The sequence below is a fragment of the Hordeum vulgare genome, chromosome 2H (genome assembly GCF_904849725.1).
Source record: "Hordeum vulgare subsp. vulgare chromosome 2H, MorexV3_pseudomolecules_assembly, whole genome shotgun sequence".
Classification (NCBI taxonomy): Eukaryota; Viridiplantae; Streptophyta; class Magnoliopsida; order Poales; family Poaceae; genus Hordeum; species Hordeum vulgare.
In genome coordinates, this window is record NC_058519.1 from 508,240,167 (window position 1) to 508,259,636 (window position 19,470).

Sequence of the window (19,470 nt, forward strand, 5' to 3'; positions counted from 1 at the left end):
AAAATTCTAATGCAAGCATGAGGGAGAAAGAAATAGGCGATATAGGGATGATCAAGGGGGTTTGCTTGCCTTCTTGCTCTGCGGCAAAGAGCTGGTCCTTAGGAGGGTAGTCGTACCCGAAAAGCATCGTCGGTCTCGGGGTCTACTGGTAAGAAGAGGGGGGAAGAAACAACAAATAACAGCAACATATGCAACATGATGCATGACATGGCAATATGCACGGCTAGGCATGAGCTAACGTAGTATCATCCGTCATAGACGGATTGGGAAAATATGAGATGATATTTCCCGGGTCTGTGGCTAATACCGGTGAGGCGAAAATGGATGGAAAAGTTCCATGTTCTGTGTGCTACGGACGCGCGACGCATGAACGGATAGCGTACCGGGTTCGTCTCGTTTTTCTGATCAACTTTCATGTTCAAAACCTTTTCATTTGACTTACGGTTTTATTTTATATTAATTTTTAAAGTTCTATTAATATTCATAATCTAAAACAGAATATTTAAATTCAATAATTAGAATTATGACATCAGCCTCATGTCAGCATGACATCAGCAGTCAACAAGTGTGTTGATTGGTCAATATGACCAGTGGGTCCCATAGGTCATAGGCACATTTATTATTAGGGTTAACTAAATATTAATCAGGCTCATTTAGGGGGAGGACCCACCTGCCATTTTATCTAAAACAATTAATTAATCACATTAATTAACAATTTCAATAACTAATCTATTTATTCTTAAATATTATATTAACTAATTAATTACCTAATTAATTAATTCACTAATTTATTAATTAACTAATTTTATTTTATTTATTATTATATTTTTATATGTATAAATTTTATTACATGTTTTTCTTGTTTACATGGGCATGGCCCCCTATGTCATTCTCTGCGAAGGGGGGGATTAGTCCAAAATAGCTAAAACAGGAGAGCCCTTGCGGTTGACAGGGAAGTGGTTGGGGCTCAGGGCCATGGCTAGGTGGCTGCAATGGCGACGACCGGAGATGGGCGAGGCAAGCGGTGTGCGGGGCGAGGTGCGTCCCCGGTTTAGGGGAAGCGACGGGGCCGCGGTGGCCGGAGGTGCGCGGGCGTTTGATGACGAGATGATGTATATACTTCTCGCACCTCGTTGGTTACCCTAAGTGGAAGGTTGAGATGTAATCAGCAACAAGTTTTCCCTTACACGGAAACTGTAAGTTTATCGAACCAAGAGGACTCCTAGGCTCAACAAGTAGGTGTGTCCCACCCTAGCACTAGCAGAAGACGTGGACCTGCACAAACAACAAATAACTTTGCCCCCAACGAGTAAAGATAGGTTGTCAATCTCTCCGCACTTGTAGTTTGCAAAGGAACAAAACACAAGCGGGAGGGTAATAGTGATTGCAACAGAAAAGTAAATGAAAATGGTAAATGGCGGAGGTTTAAATAATGATGGTGACACTACAATGATCTAGGTCTACTGCAACAAAATTGTTCGTCGCATTACATGCCGATTTGTGGTGATAAGTACCTATTGCCACGAAATGACATTCGTTGGCAACCGTTGCGAATGGACGCATGTAATAGGTTATTGCCACGAAAAAGCAATCGTGGTAATAAAGCGGTGCTATTGCAACATCCATGTGGGAAGTTACCACATGTTTTCCCGTGCCAACACTCACAGAAATAAAGATCATGGGAAGTTGTTGCGATGGCACATGGAAGATCGTATGAAAGACGATAAGTTGAGGCACACCGCTGATGGTCGACAGTGGAGAAAAATCGAGAGAGAGTTCCCGAGATTTAAAGCCGACGCAAGGAACTTATGGTTAGGTCTGAGTAGAGATGGCATGAATCCTTTTGGGAAGCAGAGTTGCAGTCACAGCACCTGGCCCGTTACTCTATGTATCTACAACCTTCCTCCTTGGTTGTGCATGAAGCAGAAGTTCATTATGATGCCAGTGCTTATCCAAGATCCAAAGCAACCCGACAACGATATTGATGTGTACCTAAGGCCATTAGTTGATGAACTTTTACAGCTGTGGGCCGAACCAGGTGTACGTGTGTGGGACGAGCACAAACAAGAGGAATTTGACCTTCGAGCGTTGCTTTTCGTAACCATCAATGATTGGCCTGCTCTTAGTAACATTTCAGGACAGTCAAAGAAGGGATACAATGCATGCACGCACTGTTTGGATCAGATAGAAAGTATATATCTGGACAAAAGTAGGAAGAATGTGTACCCGTACAATCGTCGTTTTCTTCCGCCCAAGCATCCCTTATAGAAAAAAGGCAAGCATTTCAATGGCAAGGCAGAACCCCGGGGGAAGCCTGTCATCCGTACTGGTGCTGAAGTACTTGATATGGTCAACGATTTAAAAGTAATCTTTGGAAAGGGTCCTGGCAGCCAACCTGTTCCTAACGGCCCTGATAAGCGCATACCCATGTGGAAGAAGAAATCTATATTTTGGGAGCTACCCTACTGGGAAGTCCATGAGGTCCGCTCGACAATCAACGTGATGCACCTGACGAAGAATCTCTGCGTGAATATTCTAGGCTTCCTGGGCTTGTATGTGAAGTCAAAAGATACACCGGAAGCACGAGAGGACCAAGAAAGTCATAAAGGAAGAGATGGCATGCATCCAGGGCAGTTTCAAGGGCGTGCCAGCTACGCTCTTACTAAGGGAGAGAAGGAAATCTTCTTTGAAGTCCTTTTCAGTATCAAGGTCCCGACTAGCTTCTCGTCGAATATAAAGGGAATCGTAAATATGAAAGACAAAAAATTCCAAAACCTAAAGTCTCATGACTGCCACGTGCTTATGACGCAATTGCTTCCGGTTGCATGGAAGGGAATTCTACCGGAAAATGTTCGCCTGGCAATTGTGAAGGTATGTGCATTCCTCAATGCAATTTCCCAGAAGGTAATCGATCGAGAAAGTCTATCAGGTTTACAGATTGATGTGGTCCAATGTCTGGTCAGCTTTGAGTTGTTGTTCCCGCCATCCTTCTTCAATATAATGACACGCCTCCTAGTTCACCTAGTCGAAGAGATTAGAATTCTCGGTCCTGTGTTTCTACACAATATGTTCCCCTTCGAGAGGTTCATGGGAGTCTTAAAGAAATATGTTCGTAACCGTGCTATGCCAGAAGGAAGCATCTCCAAGGGCTATGGAACAGAGGAGGTCATTGAGTTTTGTGTGGACTTTCTTCCTGACCTTAAGCCGATTGGTGTTCCTGAATCTCGTTATGAGGGTAGGCTGACAGGAAAAGGCACACTAGGAAGGAAAGCAAAAGTATGTATGGTGGCTCCGTGGTGGCTCCGTATATCGTGAGACACAATTCCACCGTGGTGGCTCCGTATATCGTGAGACACAAGAATATTCTACGCTCCGAAAACCCGGGGAAGGCTGACTCTTGGATTAAAGGGGAACACGAGAAGACTTTCGGCAGTTGGTTGCAGACAGATCTCATGAATGACGATACCGTTGGAGATCAGCTGTACTGTTTGGCCAAGCCACCATCTTCGACTATATGTACTTTCCAAGGGTATGAGATAAATGGGAATACATTTAAACGGTTGCCCAAGATAAAAAGAGCACCAACCAAAATAGTGGTGTCCGCTTTGATGCAACAGACGAGAATGGGTACTGTTTGGAAACATATTACGGGTACATAGAGGAGATATGGGAACTTGACTATGGACCTACTTTTAAGATCCCTTTGTTTCGGTGCAAATGGGTGAAGCTGACAGGAGGCGGGGTAGTTGTAGACCAAAAGTACGGCATGACAACAGTGGATCTCAACAATCTTGCGTACATGGACGAACCATTTGTCCTAGCCAATGATGTCGCTCAGGTTTTCTATGTGAAGGACATGTCTAGCAAAACGAGAAAAAGAAATCAGTAAAAGAAGATATCGTCCGATGAGCCAAAACACCACATAGTTCTTTCAGGGAAAAGAAACATCGTGGGAGTAGATGACAAGACAGACATGTCAGAAGATTATAATAAGTTTCATGAAATTCCGCCCTTCAAAGTGAAAACTGACCCAAGCATCCTACTCAATGATGAAGATTCTCCATGGCTACGACCCAGTTCAAAAAAATAAAATCCCTTTGTAAGAGATGAGTTCTCGTTCGAAACCCTGATACTTCGAGAGAGATTGTCCGTTTTGTACACGAAGTGCATCCAGTTTTTGTCGTAGCCCTCTCAACTTTTTAACACATGCTATGTGGGTGAAATGATGATAGCATGCCAACTTTCAACATTTTCAGAGTTCATTTGTAGTGCTTTTCAATTTCAAACACTTTTCAATTGAAAATAACAAAATACTTAATAGTTTGGATAGTCAAAATAATTACTTTTGAAAATAGAAAATAGTTTTGCATTATTTATTCAATTTCAAACACTTTTCATTATCATAGTTTTGTCAAATTCTCAAATATGCAAAAAGAATTTTAATAAACATAGTTTTTAATTGAAAATAACAAAATAGTTAATAGTTTGGATAGTCAAAATAATTACTTTTGAAAATAGAAAATAGTTTTGAATTATTTATTCAATTTCAAACACTTTTCATTATCATAGTTTTGTCAAATTCTCAAATATGCAAAAAGAATTTTAATAAACATAATTTTTAATTGAAAATAACAAAATAGTTAATAGTTTGGATAGTCGAAATAATTACTTTTGAAAATAGAAAATAGTTTTGAATTATTTATTCAATTTCAAACACTTTTCATTATCATAGTTTTGTCAAATTCTCAAATATGCAAAAAGAATTTTAGTAAACATAGTTTTTAATTGAAAATAACAAAATAGTTAATAGTTTGGATATTCAAAATAATTACTTTTGAAAATAGAAAATAGTTTTGAATTATTTATTCAATTTCAAACACTTTTCATTGTCATAGTTTTGTCAAATTCTCAAATATGCAAAAACAATTTTAATAAACATAGTTTTTAATTGAAAATAACAACATAGTTAATTTTGAAAATAGAAAAAAATTGAAACTATATGAGAATTTGTAAAGAAACTTAAACCAAAATTCAAAGTGAGCTCACTTTGAATTCAGGTTTAAGTTTCTCCACAATTTCAAATATAGTTTCAATTTTTAAATTTACAGTCAGTTTAGGCCCGTAAGCCTGCTTTAGAGAGGAGCTCGATGGAGTAGCTGCGACGGGGCTTATAAACAAGTGTTAGTCCCCCTCGCTGGGTGAGGTGGGACTAAACTTACCGTGCACCCGAGGACGGGCTTTAGTCCCGGATGGAGCCACAAGCCGGGGCGAGGGGCTTTAGTCCCGGTGCGTGGCTTCAACCGGGACTAAAGACCCCCTTTAGTCCCGGTTGGAGCTCCGCACCGGGCTAAAGGCCCCTGCTTCCCGCCTTCTGGTCTGCCGAAAAAAGGGGTCTTTAGTCACGGTTCGAGCCCCGAACCGGGACTAAAGATCCACCTATATAAGCGGGAGTTAGAAAAATTCCGACCCAAATCGTCCGTTTCTCTTCTTCTTCCTCTCGTTCTCCTGCCCGACGCGGCACACCGACAACCTCGACGATGCCGTCAGGCTGCCCGCCGTCCTCCTCGCCGCCGCCTGCCGTCCTCCTCGTCGTCGCCATCATCCTCCTCGCCGCCGCCATCCTCCTCGTCGCGCGTCGCCCTCCTCGCCGCCGCCGTCCTCCTCGCCGCGCGCCGCCCTCCTCGCCGCACGCCGCCGTCCTCTTCGCCGCGCGCCGTCGACACCTCCGGCCGGTAAGCCCCCTGCCCCCTCCTCCCCAACACTCCGGCCAGTAGAAGAAAAGAAGAAAAAGGAGAAGAAAAGAAGAAAAAGGAGAAGAAAAGAAGAAAAAGGAGAAGAAAAGAAGAAAAAGGAGAAGAAAAGAAGGAAAAGGAAAGAAAGGAAGAAAAAGGGGAAGAAAGGAAGAAAAAGGAGAAGAAAGGAAGAAAAAGGAGAAGAAAGGAAGAAAAAGGAGAAAAAAGGAAGAAAAAGGAGAAGAAAATAAGAAAAAGGAGAAGAAAAGAAGTAAAAGGAGAAGAAAAGAAGAAAAAGGAGAAGAAAAGAAGAAAAAGGGAAGACAGGAAGGAAAAAGGAGAAGAAAGGAAGAAAAAGGAGAAGAAAAGAAGAAAAAGGAGAAGAAAGGAAGAAAAAGGAGAAGAAAAGAAGAAAAAGGGAAGAAAAGAAGAAAAAGAAAAAGATTTTTTTGTCATTTAGTTCCTATTGTTATTAGGTTTGTGCTAGATTATTAGGGTTAGTAATATTTAGAATTAGGTTAGGGTTACAAGAAGAAGAAATATGAACAAAAAAAAGAAAATAAGATAAGGAAAAAGGAAAATAAGAAGAGGAGGAGAAGAAAAGAAGAAAAAGGAGAATAAGAAGAGGAGGAGAGGAGAAGAAGAGGAAAAATAGAAGAAGAGGAGAAGTAGAAGAAGAGAAAAAATTAGAAGAGGAGGAGAGGAGAAGTAGAAGAAGAGAAGAGGAGAAGTAGTAGAAGAAGAGGAGAAGTAGAAGTAGAAGAAGAGGAGAAATAGAAGAAGAGGAAAAATTAGGTTAGGGTTACAAGAAGAAGAAATATATTTTTTGTCATTTAATTTTGCTATTGTATAGTGTATATGCTTAAGTGTTAATAGTGTTTCTTAGATTATTGCTTAATTTTGCTATTGTATATGCTTAAGTGTTAATAGTTTAAATTTGCTATTGTATATGCTTAAGTGTTAATAGTTTATTTTTAGCAAGAAAATTAATAGAACTAGTTTATTTTTTTAGTTCATTTTACGATGCCTATCCCGCATCCTCGTCGTCGACTCGGCGGAGGACACCTGCTTGATCAGAGGGGCCCTGTCCGGGACTGGGCTCCGCCCGGCTGGTATTGGGAGGTGCTACCATCCGGGGGGCGTAGGTTGGTGAGGAGCCAGCCCGTTGTTGACCCGATCCTTGTTTGGTGGCGGTCGCGTGGGCCAGTGAGGGTGCCGAGGCTTCCGGACACCGCGGAGGTGGTACGTCACCGTGTGAGCGAGGAGGATGAGCACGTCAGTCGCTACATGGTTGCGTTGGAGGGCAGGTTCGAGCATACCTGGTAGGTTCTTCGGGGATCTCACTGGAGCTATGATCCTGTGATGGTTCCTTCTCTTTGGGTGTCCACCGCCCGCGACGATACTCGTCGGGCACTCCGGTTCTAGATGTATCAGTGATGCTATATGTATGATATTATTCGAGGAGTATTAGTGATAATATTCGACGATGTACGGACAAAAGAGATGATGTATTTGCTTATAATTGAATGCATGCTAATTTGAATACTACTTTATATTATGATTTGGTTTTGCTTATTGAATGCTCAAATTGGAAAAGTACTCCTACTTTGAATACTATGCAGAAATCTAGGAGTCCCGGGTGGAGCCACGACCCGGGACTAAAGTTGTTTTGGAACGGAGTTCCTGATAGAATAATTCTTTTTTAGAGTTTAGGTTCTAGCCAAGACCCGGGACTAAAGGTCCTCCTATATAAAACGACACTTCGAAGTTTCCAACCCCTCTTATATAGTTTGTTAGTTTATTAGTTAATCAAATGTCCGTTTTTTGTAGAACTATGGATCCACATATCAGGAACCTCGAAGAGGAAGAACTTCTCGAAGATATAATCAAAGACGGCCCCGACGTTGAACCAGCTGAATCTCCGTCGTCATATTTAAACCCCTCCGGATATGGAATGGAGGTCAACCGACACGAAGATGAAGCCGATGGGGCAGGAGATAGGTCCAATGACGGAGAAGGTGATAGCTCCACTGATGGAGAAGCCGGTGGAGAAGCCGGTGAAGAAATAATAAAGTCCGGCGAGGTATACATATGAAGTTTGACAATCACTTGTAATATGTGCAAAATATTGGAGATAGCTCTATATTGTATACATATACATTCATTTGACAAATGTTTCTCCCTCTTAGGCCTCCACATCGAGCATAGCTACGAAACGAGGCCCGACTAGAAAGTTGGATCCACGGACGCATTACACCTTTGAGGTGATATTGCCTACGGGCGAACCCAAGCTTCCTAAGAATGTTGCTGACACATTCAAGAAGCAATGCGGAGTTCTTGTTAGGGATCACGTCCCGATCAGTGTTCGGGAGTGGAACAAGCGCAAAGGGGCAGCCGATAGTGACTATGTCGCTGAAAGGTACAAAGATAATCTTTGGAATGATCTCATGTCACATTTCAACCTGCCAGAATGTGAGAATGAAGACGCCTCACACAATCTGAGGGCCAAAGTCAAGCAGTGGACTCTAAAGAAGATGGTCGAACTGTTCCGTAGCTGGAAGAAGAAGCTATGGAAAAACTATCTGAAGACAAAGAAAGTGCCAATATTCAAGGGGTATCTAGCCAAGCAGGAGAATCACTGGAAGGCATTTCAAGAGTACAAGGAGTCAGAAGATGCCCAGGCATTATCAGAAAAGAACAAGATAAATACCGACAAGAAGAAATATCACCACAAGCTGGGGCCAGGGGGCTATGAGACTGCCATCCCAAAGTGGGATAAGAAAGAGCAAGATCTGCTAGCTAAAGGCATCGTACCTGAACCACTCCGTGATGAGTGGGAATTGAGAGCAAGAAATTGGTTCCTTGCGCATGGTGGTTCGTACGATGAAGAAACAGGGGACCTCATCTGCAGTGACGGTCTTAGGATACCCAGGGAGAATTGGAAAAAGATAGTGAAAGAAATTAAGGAGGGAAAAAGAAAGTTCACTGTAGATAGAGAGAAAGATTTGCTCACACTGGTCCTCGGCAATGACGAACATGGAGGATGAACGCGAGGCTTCGGTCCTTGTTACCCGTGGTGGCTTGGGTTTTCCAGAGACCAAGACACTTACAGAAGCCGAGCGAGAGCAAAGAAGCGGCAACACGATGAGGAGAATGACAAGTTCAACCAGTTGCTTGCCAGGATTAACGAGCAACAGAAGCAGATTGATGAGCTTAGAGGAGTAGCGCGCCAGGAAGATCCTGCACTTGATATTACCGGCGCCCCATCTAAGCAGAAAAGTAGCGTGGCTGAATCTGAGGCCCCGCCCGACGATGCACGAAGAATGATAGAGGGCGGTCCCGGCTACCCCGTGGATGGAATCAAGGAGTCAACATCATGTGAACTCCATCAGAAATTCAAGAACATATCCATGAAGGTGGCCGTCGGACAAGCTTTACCTTCTGGCCCTAATGCATGCTGGCATGGCCGTGAGATTCCAGCTGGCTTTGCTAAAGTCGGGGTGGATGAAATCATGGCGGGGTTTCATGATATGGAGCTCGACATAGCTGGACCCGAAGATGAGAGGACACTCGGAGAAGTACTGGGTGGAGTCATCCTATGGGACAAGAACTACATCAAGCTTCCAGGCTCGGCCCCAAGGACAACACAGCCTCCGAGTCGTCGCAGGTCACCTACACCTCCATCACCTCCAAGCCCTCCACATGACGTCGGCCAGCACAACACGAGTCCATCTCGATCACCGCCGCCGGACATGGGTCGTCCGTCTCCGCCGCCGCCCGCTCCGGATACTAAGCGGAAGCGTGCCAGCAAGAACGCTCCGCCGACGATTTCTAAGCGACGGAGCCCCCCAAAGCGCAAACTGTCGCCCCTCCCAAAGGTACCTCATGCTAATCTTCCTATCAGACCTTATGATCGTACCCCCGAGGAAAACGCCAGGATAGCAAAGGAACATCATGATGCGCAGATGAAAAATAAGAAACCCGAGCCCCGCCCGGAATACACCAAGAAGCAAATAGCATTTGCAAAATACTTCACGAACCTTCCATCACAGTCTGACTTACACCATAAGCCTGATGACTATACACGCACATTGCAGAAGGAAGTGAAAAAGAGCAGATCACGTGCAAGTGCAAGTGGGAGCAAATTAAGTTCAACCACAAGCAAGAAAACATCAGACGTTCCTCAGCTTGGACAATAGGCAAAACAGTCGATCCCACCCCTCAGGGTGTTACCCGAGAATGTCCCCCCTCTGGTGCAGGGGCAAGATTTGGAATTAGCAAATAAGTGGGCGAATGAATGGGGTATCCCGGTTGAAGACATTCTGGCTTCCCAAGACGACAGGTTACCCAAGGCTGTGGTAGCCCCTAAGCCACAGTTTGTCATGGGAGCGCCTTTGGTCAGCAAAGATGATCTCCCAACAAATATGCGTTACTTGCATACATGGTACTTAAGTGAATCAAAGAATGGGAGAACGATGATCGTGGTGAGTGTCCCACGGGAGTACTACGGCCGGCCCGAAGAAATCCATATCGGCTTTGATGAACTCTTCCAGATGTACAATGCCGACGCCCTCGACAAGTCGCTTATGCGTTGCTATTGTCTGTAAGTTTTTCAATTCGTTTTCTACATATAACTTGTTTAGATATTTCAATTCATTGTCTATATATAACTTGTACTCTATTATGCAGAATGAAGATTCTGGATTGTAAAAATAGGAACATCCTAAATATTGGGTTTATTGACCCAGATAAAATACATATAGCGACGCTAACTGATAAACCCAAGGAGACGGAGGAAAACCTTCTAAGGTTTCTAACATGTCAAAATTTATGTGACCACATACTGTTTCCATACAACTTCAGGTGAGGGTCTTTACTCTGTTGTGTCCATTCACTTATAAGTGTAATTGATAAGTTACTGACACACATATATATATACGTGTGCAGCTTCCATTGGATTCTGTTGGACATTCAAGTTGATAAGGGAAGAGTTGATGCCTTCGACCCATTATCGAGACCCTTGGAACAGTTCCAAAGCCTGCAGGACATGCTCCAAGGGTAATTTCAATCATTATTGTGCTCTATCGGTCTATTTCGATGATTTTCTGATATATCAATTAATGAAAAACTTAGCAAATCATTATCCTTATCGGGCAGGGTTTGGAAGCGGTTCAAGTACGTGACTCCCAGTATCGAGCCTGAGAAGCTGACCTTTAGAGCGGCTCAGGTAAGTAGTAGTATGATATACTTCTATTTTCAATACATTTATGATGCTAGATTTTTATTTTGATTATATATATTCTATTCTCGTAAAGTGCAATCAGCAGCCACGGGGGACACATCTATGCGGATACAATGGGTGTGTTTGGAAGCAGTTCCCATCCTATGCTAGTTGTTCCCATTTGAGACATGCTGAGTATAAACATGCTCAGTACATGCAACTTCAGTTGTTTGGTAGCAGTGTATGTATTGACGCATGTTGAACTGAGATTGTGTTTGGCAAGCTGCATCAAACGACGGGAGGGGTGGAGGCGCTAGCGGGCCGGCAAGCCGGCGGCCTCAGCCTGGTGGAGGGGGAGGGGGAGGGGTGGATGGGAGGGTGGCTACCTGTGCTGGGGAGGCGGCAGCGGGCCGGCGGCACGGCGGGGAGGGGCCGGCGGGACGGCGGGACGGCGGGAAGAGGCCGTCGGGACGGCGGGACGGCGTGGAGGGGCCGGCGGGACGGCAGGGAGGGGCCGGCGGGACGCCCTTCTGGCGACTAGGTCGGGAGGAGGAGGAGGAGGGGGCTAGGTCGGCAGGAGGAGGATGAACGAGGGAACGAGCTCCCTTCAGCATAGCTGAGCCCAGCTCGACTGTATGGGCGAGCTCCCTTCAGCATAGCTCTGGGCCTTTTTTGCATCAATGGAGCTATGCTCAGAAGAGCCCATACACCCTGCCAAACACCTAAAAGAGGGTTGAAGAGGGAACATTTGGCCTTATGCACCCTCCGTGTAGGCTACCAAACACACCCTATGTTTGCGAGACCATTCGCATGTTTACCTCTGAGCACAAGGATCACAGATTCGACGTAAGCAATGAACATTCACACCTCTATTTTTACCCGTCATTCTTTGTTATCATGACTGATATTCATATTCAGCTCCTCTTCTTATATAGTACACGACCATGAGGGAGAAGGTCCTACCAGAGCAACGCGTGATTGCTGTTGCAGAGGAGCTTGCGACCTTTCTGAGGACGGAAGATATAGATGACAAAGGACGATTTAGTGTAGCTAGGGGCCATTACTGATGTTGGTCCATGTAATCGAATAGACGGGCTCTAGTCCCGATAATTCAGATCTCCATGTAATTTTATATATATGCTCGCTTGTAAGATAAGTTAATCTTATATATATGCATAATTATTTCTATTTAGAATTATATCAAAACTAATTCCCGAACACCAAACGAGGCATCACATTAATCTCCCGAACACCTAAACCCTAAAACCCTAAAACCCAAAAATAAACAAAATCTGAAATTCTTTAGTCCCGGTCCGTGTTAAGAACCGGGACTAAAGGGCCTGCCCCTGAGGGCGCTCCGAGGTGCCCACAGGGAGCACCTTTGGTCCGGACTTGGAACAGGGCCGGGACTAAAGGTTAGGCTTTTAGTCCCGCCCCTTTAGTCCCGGTTGGTGAACCGGGACTAAAGCCCCTTACGGGCCGGGGCTATAGGCCCTGTCCCCACTAGTGTGCGATTTGAATCGCGAAGATGTTCCACTACATCAACCGCGTTATATACGCTTCCGCTTAGCGATCTATAAGGGTATGTAGATTCACTCTCCCGTCTCGTAGATGAACTAGCTAGCTAATCATGTCGTAGTTCATGTCTAACTTGAATATTGCTCCATTGGTACTCCTATGTTATGGACCTGCTATGTTCAAATTGCATATATGCATCTTCTAAAACATGCTATGTTCTGAATCAATTTTCTTATATGACATCTATGTTTCTCAGCTAGCATGTTCAAAAGGCTTCTATCTTAGCTGTCGTGTTTTCTGTTCTTTTTGAAGAGGTAATTTTCTGAACTTTTCTGATTCTAAAGTATTTTTTAATTCATCGAAGATACTAAAAATTTGTCCTGCTGAAGATAGATTATGCACCTGAAAAGCAGAGCAAACAGAGATGCTAGCAGGTTTAGAACGTATATACCTACTTGTAGGTTTAGAACACATACAAAGCATGTCCCGATGAACTTTTTGAAAACAATGGGACCTGGGATTTGGATCCTGACCTACGATCTGATGTGACTTGTGATCCTCGGCCGGCTAGCCTGCTTGGCTAGCCGTCTTGGGCACAGCCGCCTCGTTCCTAACCGGCTGGCGTGACCAAGCCGGTCAGGAAGAGGTAACCATCTTGACTCTAGCCGGCAAGGGTTGCCTGGCCGGCCAGAGGGATGGCCGCCTCGTCCTCCAGCCGGTAGGCGCGGCCTAGCCGTCCAGAAGACTTGGGCCTTGGGAAACTGTGTTTGTTCATATCCTTTGGGCAGGAAATGAAGGAGCAGGCTTGATGAGCCTACCCCGGGGTTATCCCTCCGACGGTTTATTTCTGTACATTGTGTGAAGGAACATGGTTCATCTTCAGCCCGCTGTCGACGCGCCACGGCGCCGCTAGAGCCAATTGCGACGGCGGCTCGAAAGCTCGGCCGAAACGAGTAGGTCCCAACTTGGTCGGGCAATTTATATCGTATGATCAACGTGCATTTGTTTTTGGATTTGAGAATCCGCATTTGAGGTACGTGGATGTGCGGCTGCCAATAAGAGGGACCGCTTGGTGCTTTCCGTTGACGCTCCTGCAGTAGTACCGGGGACAGATTTGCCAAGTTCGGTTGTAGATGCTCTAAATTTTTTTCTATTTCTTTTTTATTTTTATTTTTATTTTTGTTCCTTTTTATTTGTTCTATAGTTGTATTTTTTGGTATGTTACAAAAGTTCACTGTGTACTAAATTGTCCAATGTGTATTACAAAATGTCCATCTTATATTAAGAAAATGTTCATGGTATATAAAAAAGTTCAATATGTATTATAAAAACATTCATCATATATTAAGATTTTTTTCAAAAAAACTATAAATGTTAATTATGTATTGTGAATTCTTCAACGTATATTACTAAAATATTCAATGCGTATTCAAAAATAATTCAACGATATGTTTAGTGTGTATTTAAAAGTACTTTGTCATATAATATCTCTATAAACTAGTGCGTCCCTTAAATCACATCCTGAGAAATAGTATAATAAATAAAGAAACAAAATCAAGAGCATCGTAGAGAATATTGTTGCAATATGTTGCTCCTTTTTCGCAACACTAGAGGATTGTTGCAATATGTTGTATGTATTACCATGGATGCACAATTGTCACAATATGTACTAGTTATTGCAACACAACGTAGGTGAGGCAAAAAGTCGCCCTATTACAACAATACATGTTTTTGTTGCAATACAAAGCCATGTTATTGCAACAATATCCATGTCTAGCGCCACATGTTAGAATTGTTTCAATATCTGTCTAAATAATACCACAAAGGTATACTTTGTTGCAATACCTAGTCCTTATTGCAACAAAATGAACAATTCATGCAACGGTACACAAGTGTCGCAATATCACTACCATATTACAACGTTGATGCAACTTGTGGCAATACATGGCTTCGATTGCAACAATATGAGTACTTGGCGCGACAAAACAAACCTGTGGCAATTTGTAGATCCTGTTGCCACGAACTAGAATTTTGTGGCAATATAGGATCTTATTACAACGAAAGATAGTTGTCGCAATAAATTTTGTTGCAGTAGACCAAAATCCTTGTAGTTTGATATGGACCGGAGTCATGTGATGTTCACTAGTGATGTCTCTCTCCCAAAAGATGATGAACAACTATGCTTGGGTAAACAAATCACAGTTGGGCAATTGACAGAATTATGAACGCACCGCAATGCTAATTATGCTACTTGATAGTTAGAGGTTCAATAGTAATGGGCAGTACGCCAAGACAAGTAAGTCATTTATTCATCAACATCTACTTACTAATCATCCACCTTGAGATATCTATCCAGAACATCTCGTCGGTATTAAGTTGCGAGCCCCACCTAAAGGGTAAACTCAAAGCAACAGACAACTGCATTAACAAACTATGCGTAAGGTAAACAATCCTTGCAACCGTGGTCACAAGCACCGTTGTTTTCTCCCTGGTGGCAACATCACATCCCCTAGTCTCATGTTTCTGTCACTTAAGTTAGACATCAAGGGGCATGAACCCACAATCATGCATAATGCTCCCTCTTGGAGTTACAATCTACTACTCGACCAAAGCAATAAATAGCAACGGAAAACATGCATGAATCACTAAGGAACATAATATAAAAGGATAATCAAATATATTACTCATAACAATAGGAACATAATCTCATAATCCATAGGATCCCAACAAACCGATCATAGCAATAGCAAGAGAATTACATAGATGCCTTGATCATGTAGGGCAGCTCAGAAGGACTAACCATTGAAGCACGAGATTGGAGAGAAGACATCACATAGCTACTGGTCATGGACTCATGGTCCAAGGAGGACTACTCACGGCATGTACGGGAAGCATCCATGGCGGTAGAGAAGCTCCCGGAGGTCAATCCTCTCTTCGGCAGGGTGTCGGGAAGAGGTCTCCTGATGCTCCCGTTCTCGGAAGCACTCCGGCGGCGGAACGATGGATAAATTCGTGATTATGGAAGTTGTGGAAGGGTTTCCTCTCGGGACTCTAAAGATAGGCCAAAGGAGGGCACCGGAGGAGGTGGGGCCCACCCAGGAAACCTCATGGCGCGGCCTAGGGCCTCGCCGCGCTAGCAGGTCGCCTGGGCAGCCCCTCGCCCCCCTCTCACCCATCTTTGGTGATCCGGACGCTTCTGTTTCGCTGATTTTTTATATATTTTTCCTAGATTTTTTCGGGCTTCAAAAAATTTGGCAAAAGCACCTGCAAAATAGACATTAGGAGACAAAAACTGGCACTGGGTGCACTGAGTTAGTAGGTTAGTCCAAATATGTGTAAAATGATATAAAAGTGTAGCAAAACATATAACAATGTCACCCAGAAGATCATCGGACAAGCATAAATTATAGATACGTTTGGGACGTATCAACATCCCCAAGCTTAATTTCTGCTCGTCCTCGAGTAGATAAATGATAACACAATAATTTATGTCCTGACATGCTAATACACATATAAGAACTTCAAAGTAGAGCAAGTAAAATATGCAATTCAAGTCAAGACAAAACAAGCAAGAGTCTATATCTAGTATTGAGTTTAGCAAAGTAAGAACATAAAGGTGCAAGAGCTCTCGCTATCCGTGACTCGAATGTCTCCAAATGGTGTTTGCGTGCAAGAGGTGGGAGATTGGTTGAGATCATAAAATATTTTTTAATTGAGAACTCAATCTACTAAAATTGCACACTTGGTCTACTTCAGAATCTTATTTTGACTCACCCCAGACCACTAGTCAGGCACAAGTCAAAATGATCCTCCCCCTTTCGACTTTGAGCACTCATGCAATGGATGAGCGTAAGCAAGATATGTTGGCACTTAGGATGGCAAATAGAATAATGATGGGGAAGGAAGACAAAAATGTGTGAAAGGCTCACATCAACGAGGAAAACCATAGGCGAGAGAAAGCCAAATGATAGATATGATGTGATAAGTAGGGATTACCATGTAACGGATGCACATATGAGCTAAGGTAAGCTCTCCAATGGAACTAGTGGGGGTGCATCCAACTTATTTGCTCATGAAGACCTAGAGCTCATTTGAGGAGGCTCATCATTGGAATATGCAAACCAAGTTCCATAGTGTAAGGGTCCCCACATAGTTATGCATGAATGATAATCTCTATGTAGTACAAATATAGCAATGGAGTACGAGCGTTGATGTTTCAAAAGGAATAGTAGTGTTGCCCCCCTTCTCTCTTTTTTTTCTTTTTTTGTAGCCTCTTTGGCTCTTTCTTTTTATCTCTCATTTGTCCTCTTTGGGATCTTTTGTTTGTCCTCTTTGGGATCTTTTCCTCACTTAAGGGCAACACTCTATGTTTTACATGAATAAAAAGAAGATCATCACACTTTATAAGAAGTACTCAACATAAAGATAAGTGAAAACTATCATGATGTATGCAAATGTATGCCTCTGCCAGTGTAGAAGGATATGCAATGATACTAGCGCGTCATGTAACAATAATTGGGGCAAGGCCCAACTATCACGCGGCTCTACGATCAAGCAAAAGCATGTATGACATGAAGATCAAGTCATGAGATGATGGATGTTGCATGGCAATGTATCTCGAAAAGGCTATGGAAATGCCTTAATAGGTAGGTATGGTGGCTGTTTTGAGGAAAGATATAATGAGGCTTATGTATGACAGAGCGTATCATGTCATGGGTTTGGATGCACCAGCGGAGTTTGCACCAACTCTTAATGTGAGAAAGGGCAATGCACGATACCAAAGAGGCTAGCAAAATATGGATGTTGGAAGTGCCAACAATCGAATACTCACATTAGTCCGAAGAACTCATACATTTATTATCGGTAACTCTCTATCTAGTTAGGAATTTCACAAAGATACAAGTACCCCAAGGAGGAGTGTTTGGGGGTTTGGTTATCCTTGCGCATCCTCGACTCATGGTAAAGTGACGATACTTTATATATTCCAACCCCTTCAAAGGTTAGCGATCAATTTAGTAGTTAGAGTTCTCAACTAATTTTTAGTTTTTGAAAAACACACGGATTTCCCAAAATACGACACTTATCACTAATAGGCTCAATCTCTTGGCACCAATAGTCCAAACATTACTCAAATCAATACCTCAAAACTATTGCAGGTTACTACTATACTTAAATAGCAATCTTAATTACCTACTCATATGCAAGACACACAACTCAGTGCAACAAGCCAACTCTCTAAACAAGATAAACATGATAAATCAAGAGAGTTCCAAACTCAACCTAAATAAAAGCTCTTAAGAAGATAAGCATGAAAACTAAGAGCTAAGCATGACACTAGCTATGGAAAGATGAAGAACACACAAAAAAGATAAGCATGAAAACCTATGTTGTGTTCTAGAGTGGAATGGAGTGCGTCTCTCTCCCAAACAAGGTAGGATAGGTTCCGACTTGATAGGAATAGCAAGCAAAACGAAAACAAACTAAAAATGAAATAGCGGGATGCTCCAAGCATAGCACATAACATATGAAGTGATAAAAATATAGCATGGAGATGGACGAACTGATGATTGTTGATAGAGAATGGGATGCACGGGGGCATCCCCAAGCTTAGACGCTTGAGTCTCCTTGAATATTTCTTGGGGTGCATGGGGGCATCCCAAAGATTGAGCGCTTGACACTCCTGTATCTTCTTTCTTCATCTCCCATTGCATACTTGGAAACTCCCTTCATACAAAACTCATCATAAGCTGATTAGAGTGCTTAGTACCCTTAATAAAATAATTCATTACCTGCTGGAAATAAAGATTTTCATGAAAAGCTACTCCTTCTCATTATTGCCAAAAGGTTTTTGCAAATAAAAAGTAAGCTTAGGATTTGCAAAACAATGGAAACACAAAACATGGCAAAATCTGTGAAAAACGGAACAACAGGTAGTAAATAATTTATTCGGGGCACTTCTTCAACTCAAATAAAAAAACTCAGAGTAGATGCCAGAAAGGCAATTATATAGATCATGCTGTCAAATACATTCAGATCAAAAAGATGATCTAGTATTATTTGGCGAATTTGTCCGTCAGGCAGACATAATCTGTTTCTGGACAACATGTCACAATTTTTGAACTTTCTTGCAATCAGAGGCTATAACTTGGCACAAAGCTTAAAAATAAAGATACAATGATGTTGCTACAGTAGTAGCAATCATCAAGACCACTAAAACTGAAAGTAAAAAAACAAATTGGGTTGCCTCCCAACAAGCGCTTTCTTTTAAGCCTTTGAGCTAGGCATAATGCAAGAAGATCAAGTGTTATCAACTCCAAAAGAATAACTTGCCCGAGTAACAGACTCATAAGGTAACATAATCCTATTTCTAGGGAGTGTTCCAATCCCTTTTTAAGAGGAAATTGGAATTTAATAATTCCCTCTTTCATGTCAACGATAGCACCAACGGTGCATAGATAAGGACGTCCCAAAATAATTGGACATGAAGGATCACATTCAATGTCCATAATGAGAATATCAATAGACACATAATTATCATTGACAATAATCAGAACATCATCAATTCTCCCAAAAGGTTTATTTATGGAAGAATCAACAAGACGAACACCAAAAGAACATGGATCATAAGGTTTCCAATCAAGCATATCATACATTCTTTTGGGCAAAACGGAAGAACTAGCTCCAACATCACACAATGCAAAGCAAGAGATATTATAAAATTTGATCTTGACCATAGGATCCCAACCATCTTCTAGTTTTCTAGGAATATAAGTCTCTAGCTTGAGCTTCTCCTCCCTAGCTTTGATAAGAGCATTTGTAATATGCTCGGTGAAGGCAATATTGAGTGTACTAGTGTGGGGGTCTTTAGCCATTCTTTGCAAAAAGGAGATGACTTCGAAAAGACTTTACCATTAATTAAAGTGGTAGTAATGTCATCTAAGATCATTCTTTTGGTAGTCTCTAAATTCAAAGGTCTTTCTGGTCCTATAGTTGAGGTAT